The sequence below is a fragment of the Anopheles stephensi genome, chromosome X (assembly GCF_013141755.1).
Source record: "Anopheles stephensi strain Indian chromosome X, UCI_ANSTEP_V1.0, whole genome shotgun sequence".
NCBI classification, from domain to species: domain Eukaryota; kingdom Metazoa; phylum Arthropoda; class Insecta; order Diptera; family Culicidae; genus Anopheles; species Anopheles stephensi.
This window is the reverse complement of record NC_050201.1, coordinates 14,602,109-14,608,338: the sequence shown is the minus strand read 5'-3', so window position 1 is coordinate 14,608,338 and position 6,230 is coordinate 14,602,109. Positions and strand designations below refer to the sequence as shown.

Sequence of the window (6,230 nt, the reverse complement as noted above, 5' to 3'; positions counted from 1 at the left end):
GCTCCTCACGTAGCGAAGACCTTGTTTTGCCTTTTTATGTTGACTTTTGCATACATTTAGGCGTTAATCTTGTTACGCTAGCTCGCGCTTAATACTCAGTATTATAATCTTCAAACATAGCATATTTTCGGGCGCAATATACTACGAACAATTCTCCCTTAGCGTACAGTTTCTCAAAATAGAATAAAAAATCGCTTAAAATATTAAACTATGTCCATCTCGAAGATTTTTTTTATTATACCACACTCCAAGCTCAATCCTTCGTATCGGCAAATGCCACAGGTCGGTCGATTCCATTTCTCAAACCTAAAACAAGCAAAAAATCTTCCAACCCCTCCAAAAAGGTAGCCGCAGATAATCCTTCGCCAGCGTGACAGAAACCACGCGAGAATCTCGTGGTGTGCGAGTGTGTGCAATCAAAACAAACTCCTCCACGAGGACGAGTCCCGACCACCCTTTTCGGATGGGGTTTGGATTTTCTTACCAACCTAAATAAACAAAAAATTGCACGACCAGTACTGGACGGTGCGGTGCTGTAGAAGCAGAAGGGAAAGCTAAAAGAGTAAACATCACCAGGCGCCAGCCAGCGAGACATGTCCAGTGTGCAGAGATAGCAGAAAGCGGATCCTTTGCTGGTGCTGCTACAGATGGGAAAAAAACTGCATCCAAATAAATCGGCAAAGCACACACAACTCTGTGGTAAAAGAGACCAACAAACAGAGTGACGCAAACTAGCCACACACACACACTCAACATTACAGCACACTCTCGTCAGCCGGAGAGAATCCCCGAGAAATTCGAGTAACTCACCTTGTTTCTCTCGACGGTTACGACTATTTTGCCCTCGTCCACGTTGTTATCCTAGCCGAAAGTCCTTGCTTACTTCCACAAGCACAGCAGAGACTGGGGAAAAAATAGTGCCCCAGAGCGTCCGGTGTGTTCGTTCGGTATAGCGCGGTACACCTTACACCCGTTGTAAGCGTTGTGGTGAGCGACTGTGGCGCTCCGGACGACCGAAAACCCCGTTCGGCTTACATCGTTCGGCACTGTGCAACAACAACAAGTTACTCGCAGCATCGTTATCTGCTGGTTGGGTTTTGGGGGGGGGGGAGAAATTCTTGCACTTGCTCCCGTCGCCAGACATTCTCCACGGTGAGGTTCCACTGACCGACCCTCCCGATACCTTGAAGTTGACGGCGACGTCTGGCTGCCTGCTCCAGATCAAGTGTAATCGACCGAACAACAAAACTGATAGCCATAACACCATACGTCCGTGACAGGCGCTCAACGCTAGCATATCGGACCATCCTTGGTCACATCCTTGTACAAAAACCCCTCCGCATCCCTACTACTGAGATGAAGTTAGATTGGTACATTGGTGGATAGAATTTCCACCGAAGTCGTCTAAAAACTTGTCGTAAGTGAAGGTGTCAGTTGTCCAGCATTCTCGGCTCCTTCTGCCCATCCACCTTCGTCGAGACTATCTGCATGGGGCAAAATGTCTCCATGACAGCTTTACATCCTCCGTCCACCCATTCTGATCCCTCACCCGCCACTCCGTTCCCTGGTTAGGACCATTACATCAAAAAAGTGGAATTACGCTACGAAGCATGAAAACTCACGCGTCTCATGCATACAGCCACACCGACACAGACAATAAGTCCTTGGAACCTTTCTGGACTAGACACCGAGTCCGAGCCGGGAACGGACAGTTTGACGTCTTTTCCAGTCCACGGGCGCCCATTTCCCTTCCCTCTCATCCAGATATCTCCGACTCTCCGGATATCGATGGGGATGTCGGTACGGTTCGGTTGGTTCAAATGGTACCGACATTAAAGAGGACATCCGGTGCATCTTTCTCCTACAGGGATGAATCTTATGCACACATTACCTTCGAAATGGGGTTGCCAATGTACGGTGAGGTTAGGAAGGGGTAAGAAGGACGGGGAGTAGAGATGAGGGTGCGGTGGGGGATAGCAATTTTCCTCAACACTGCACGCGCCAGATTACATTGCACGTACGTGTTGGTGTGTATGGTTTTGCTTCCCATCTCTTCCTCTTCCCACTGCGACTCACTCTTCTATCGGTGTATATGTGTCCTCTAGCTCTCTCTCTCTCTCCCTCTCTCGTTCTCGCTCGCCCTCTCCTGCTTGTGTAGTTAGTATCCGCTTTGGTGCATCCACAGCATGCAGCCTAGAGTCGTGGAGTCCAGAGTGTCCTGATTATGTAAAACCATGTAACTCACTCCGTCCGGGCGTCCTCACACCTCCAGCATCCCGAGGACCGCGTCTCCCTATGGCGGCGGGTAGTGTAAGGTCACATGCGCTTCCTCTCAAAACCGGGAGATGCGCGGGCTAGGATGTTGGAGGGGGCTGGAGACATTCGGCTTCCGTTACTGGCGAACCTCGCCTCCCCTTTCCCCTCGCCCTTTCCCGCACCCTCCTCCATCATCACGGGAATCGGGAAAATCGAAGCAGATAATTCGAAAAACGGTAGCAACAGCAATTTTTTTATGTCTGTGTGCCTTGTGCATGCAGTGTATGTGTGGTCCGCTAGGCATAGTGCATCCGTGGCGTCGTGTTAGTCGCTCGGTTGTTAGTTGCTCGCTGCGTTGCGTCGCCGACTGGTGCATCTGCACAATTTTCGTGTCCTTCGAGCACTAGACCGAGTCCTATTGCTACTCCGCTACGCTGTCTCTACAGCCGTGCACGGATGCGTGTGTGAGTGAGTGCAGAAACCCGCGAGGACACTGGATGTGTGTTACAGAGAGACAGACCGAGAGAGAGAGAGAGAGAGAAAGAGAGGGAGAGAAAGCGATTGTGCAACCCAAGGGAGGAAGAATAGGGGAAGAACAGGGGAAAATGGAGGCACGAGAGGAGTGTAGTGGCTGGCTAGTTTTCAGGGTCAGACGGTTTTAACTTCCTAGCAACAGTGCACCGAGACACGGCACGCACGAACACGGACTCAACAGCGAGACACCGCCGAACACTGGGACACCCGATTCGCCCGATGCCCGGCGTGTGCGTGTGTATGTGTGTGTGTGTGTGCATGTGCATCCACTGGTGCTGGTGCATGGTGCTACCGTGTGTGGTCCGTGGTGCATTCTGTGCGACACCAGTTACCATTGTCACTCTGGCCAGCCGCTTACGATGGTGACGCTCCCGGTGTAAAGTCGTAACCGGGGCTGTGTGCTTTTGGAGCCAAACCAACCGACAGAAAAAAGGAGAAAAAAAGGAAAAAAAGGCAATAGAAGCAAAGATAATACACTGTCGACTGTGTGGTGACTTTATCGAATAGTTATAGAGTTGCAGTGATACTTGTGGGGCAAGTGTGTGAGTGCGTACGTGCGTGTGTGTGTGTGCGGCACCGGGTCGATAGTGGAGCCACGCCGCTAGCGAGACATCCTTCATCATCCCCGGGACATCATCATCTTCATCCTGCCGTAACTGCCGCCGTCGCCGCTGCCGCCACATCCGGCCGCCATCTTTCCTCGTCCCGTCCAAACCATGTGCTTTAGCGCACTAGACGCAACGGGTAAGTCCACTATCCTTAGTATCCATTATTTCCTTTAAAATTAAACAACAAGTAAACCAAGAAAGGAAGAAAAAAATTTTTTAAATAAAATTTAAAAAAAGAAGAAGAAGAAAATTGAAAGAAGAAAATAAATATAGCAAAACACACATAGAAAAAAAAACAGCACGAACAGATACACAGAAAAGGAAGAAAAAAAAACAGTTGGTGAGACAGTAGAAAACAAAAGGAGCAAAAACGTTATGAAACCCTTCTCAGCCGACTGTTTCGGTGGGTGGGTTGGATCGGTTGGGCTGTGACAGTAAGTAGAAATCGAAATGCAAATAAAACTCCCACCCCCCCTTCCCACCTCCCCCCACTCCCTCAACCTCCCACGTACTACTTTTTTTTTTCTTTCGCAACCCCATTATTTATAGAGCTGGAGAAATTACGGCATAAAACAGGCTGGAAAATGAGAAACAAAAAAAAAAGAAGAAGGAAGAACTGTATTGTTCCTGTTCTGGCATCGAAGCAAACGATATGAATGAGTGTGGCAGAAGGGAGGGAAAGAGATTGAAGGGGCGGGAGGGGGAGGGGGGTCGGGGTAAAAAAGTATACATACATGGACGGACAAACTCACACGCACGCATACACAGATGGAAATGGTACGGCGAAAGGACGAATAAATTAGAACATTCACAGTAATGAAGAGAGATGCCGAGAAGCGCCGAAACGCGAGTGGAAATCTTTTAATTCCCAAGTGTTATAGGAAACGGGGAGAGGTTTGGGTGGGAGGTAGGAAAGAGGAAAGAGAGAGAGAGAGAGAAATAAATCTAGCGAACTAGAGAATGTGCGTGAGAGAAAGAGAGTGCGAATGAGAACTAGAGTGCACTATAGTTGGGGGTTTTCTGGTGGTAAAAAAAAAGTTGGCGATGGAAAATGAAAAACCTCTTTTGCACTTTTCCTGCCCCCTCACACCACCTCCTTGTTTGCATGCAAATACCGGAAAAGCTTGCCGTTTTTAAATACGCCACAACACACAAACCGACCGATTTTACACTATACTCACGTCCTGATTTGGGGATGAGTAGAGCGAGGGAGAGAGAGACAGAGAGAGGGAGAGAGAGAGAGGGAAGAAGATGACGGAATCCTGAGGGTTTCCTTGCTGTTGTTGCTTCCGGCCAATGTGTGTTTTGGTTTTTTCGGTGTAAAATCTCTGCCAACGGGGCCGATAAAGCAGTAACGAGCAATAATAGCCAGCCGACGTACTAATACCGATGTAAGCTGAGCGTTACCGTGATACATACGTACGGGACAGTTACCCGGGGTGCTTACATATACTTACATAGCGTGATCCGATTCCATCCCTGACAGCCGGCCAGTCTATATAGTGAACCGGTCGGTATATACTGTGCGAATCCTTTAGCTAAAGGGCAGTCTCGTGCATATATATGCCAGACCAGGCTGGCATATATATGTTTAAGGTCCGTTTTTATGTGCCCTTAAATTGCAGCATCCTTTTCCCACTGCCCTAGCTGTATGCCAACCGTTAACCTAACCTTAAGGAAATTAAGCATCAAAAGCATTATTGCATGCGAAAGAGCTGATCGGTATTCGGGCTTTGGCCATGGCTAACGAGCCGCTTCCTAGCCTAGTACCTAGTGCTGCTTGTAGCTAGATGCACCCCAGAGACGATCCACAGCGTTACGCACGGTATCCTCCACCCAACCCCGTATATACAGGCGCATGTGCATCGGTCTAGGCTGGCTATGTAACGCGCGCGTTACCATTTACGTCCTTCAGATTGCATACATTGCAGGCGCACGCTAATAATATAGCAATATAGTAGCAGGTTGCTGCTGGAGGAGCAGGATTATTGGAATCGTGGCGATGCATTGCGTTGTACACCCGAGAGAAACAGAGAGACAGAGAGAGAGAGAAAATATAACCGGACAGAAATGTGCATCAACCTTCACAGCTTCACAATAAGATTATTAGAACCACGCTAGCGGAAGAAGGAATTGCAAGGACACAAAATAACTGAAGCTGATAAAATAAACACTAACTAAATATCAAGCGCCACCGGGGGGATTTTTTTGTTTTGGTGTTGGCGATACTTTTATATGCCACCTAAAGCTGCCAGAACTATTTATGTGAAAAGCATCCTACGTAGCCAGCTTTATGTGCGTTGTGTGTAAGAGTATGTGTAAAAGGGAACGATTTTTTGCTTTTCTAGTTTTACATGAACTGCGTGCATTTTCTCATTCGGATTTAAAAACACACACACACATACACAGGACATCATAATGAATGCGGTGAAGGGAGATGACGAGAGAGAGAGAGACGAGGAGGAAGAGGAGGGGTGAGGAGGTAATAATTTTGTCCCTTAGTCCCTTTCGTCTAATGTGGTTTTACACAAGGACATACCAGCGTATTTATGTGTGAGAAAAATATAAAAATACATAAATACATGAAAAATTTCAATCGCCAACCTAGAACACATATGTAAGTGAATGCTGCTGGTACAAAAGTAAGTAAGTTATGTAAAAATAGTTAAAAGATGAAGGTAAAAATTGTAAAACAAGCAACATCTACCATAATAATGCAATAATGCAAAGCGTTTGAGTAGATAGTGGTTGGTAAATTTAATCCACGCCTTATCCCCTTTATGCCGTGTTGCTGGACAGTAGCCGGACTAACGCACGCACTATGTATAGAGA

General features: G+C 47.6%; 1 protein-coding gene across 1 annotated transcript in view; it reads left to right on the top strand.

The window, feature by feature from the left end:
• The first annotated feature begins 2,108 nt into the window (after positions 1-2,108).
• Positions 2,109-6,230, top strand: part of LOC118509861 (mediator of RNA polymerase II transcription subunit 13-like) — a 78,668-nt gene continuing 74,546 nt past the window's right edge. Inside the window, exon 1 of the mRNA XM_036051094.1 lies at positions 2,109-3,534. The gene's annotated coding sequence lies outside the window, so the exon portion shown is untranslated. The remainder of the gene's footprint in view (positions 3,535-6,230) is intronic.